This window comes from Trachymyrmex cornetzi, unplaced genomic scaffold, assembly GCF_001594075.2.
Source record: "Trachymyrmex cornetzi isolate Tcor2-1 unplaced genomic scaffold, Tcor1.1 scaffold270, whole genome shotgun sequence".
Taxonomy (NCBI): Eukaryota; Metazoa; Arthropoda; class Insecta; order Hymenoptera; family Formicidae; genus Trachymyrmex; species Trachymyrmex cornetzi.
This window is the reverse complement of record NW_017297377.1, coordinates 947,203-948,952: the sequence shown is the minus strand read 5'-3', so window position 1 is coordinate 948,952 and position 1,750 is coordinate 947,203.

The following is a 1,750-nucleotide window of genomic DNA, read 5'->3' as shown; positions in this document are numbered from 1 at the left end:
AGGGTCCAAATATGGAATATGTACTTATATTTTTATTGTATATTTTTATATTAGAGAGAAACGTGTTACTTTCTGATGATAATTATATTATTTTATAAATGTATCATATAAATGTTTAAGAAACAGAATGCAATTTTTTAGAATCGTATAAGAAATGTTATAAATACGTAAATACATCAGAAAATTATATTAAGGTTCTAAATGAAGTAAGAAAGCGTAGAGAGAAACTTTTTGAATCGTTAACTTTCACAAGAATGAATGTAAGAGGAGAATATCAGTGTTCAAAACTATTGTATATATTATATTTAGATATATATCATCACGTTGAGAACAAATACGTGAACGTTAAAGTAACGAAAGATATTTTAGCAGTTTGTTCTTATTTAATGCTAGCTAAGATTTACTTGTATATGATGCATTTTTTTATTTGTATTCCGTAGTTTAGTTATGCAAATGCTGAAATCTAAGAAAAAGAAGTGTTTTCTTCTCTTTTTCTATTTTCAGTCAAAATAAAAATTACACGAAGTAATGTATCTCCCCGAGAAAAAGAGACATTGAACTTTTTTTTTAAAACTATTTAGATTTCAGCAATACCTTATTACATTTGTAGCAGAAAACAAATAATTTTTGCGCATTAATCATAATTTACGCAAAGATACTTCCGCATGCAGGTCATTCCAATATACTAAATAAATATAAGAAATAGTATTTGGTACTTACAATTAGCAATTTCTTTTGGTACTTACAAAATTTAGAAAATTAAAGCAGTAAATTATAACAGTAAAGGATTAAATCTTAGATTACCACAGATTGTTTTAAAATAAGCAAATTTTCTGTTAAATTAAATATGTCTATAGATGTAAATATAGCACAAAATTTTATATCAGAATTTTTCATAAGGTAGAAAGATGCCGAAAGGACCCTTCTTTTACTTGGATCGTTAGCTTTATACAAAATGTAAGTCAATTATGTATATATAGATCTCTATAAATTTAGAATTGATAAACGTTTATTTCTATGACAGTGCACGCTGTAATTTTTCAGATCGTTAAATAGTTTTGTTCAAGAATTTTTACAATTGTATAACATGCGCAGCGAAATGATCTTGTATTCTCTTTCATCCTGCACAAAGTTGTGCAAATCAGAATTCCGTCTACAGAATTGTGTGTAACGTTCATATTGTAACGAATCATAAATTCGTCCATAAGATAGTTAAAAAGGCATGAAAATATTAATGTTGTGTTCTAATCATTTTTCAGGATTTCCAGCTTATTAATATTTCCTACATATTCTGAGTCTTAATTTTAATAGTGGTGATAGTAGTTAGTAGTGATAGTAGTAATAGTAGTAATAATAATAGTAGTAATAGTAGTAGAGTAGCAGCAGTAACATAGAGAGAGAGGGGAGAGAAGAGCAAAAGAAAAAGAACATGCGATTATTTTTACCATTAATTTATCAATTTAATTAATTAGTTAATTTTATACGTTTGTTCCACTTTTTATTTTAATAGACTTAATTATTAGTCTTTAAGACTGATTTTGACCAAACTTCAATTACTTTATCGGTAATTAACTTATCAAGCAACAACTGTACTATTTCATTAATGTAATAAGAATTATTTAGTATATATAAATATATATTTTAATTGATTATCCTATTTATATATCGGCACCGACGAGCGATATTATTAAAGACCGTCAACCCTGGGCAAATTTTCGGCGGTATAAAAAGGACCCCAAGGGTCCGGAGG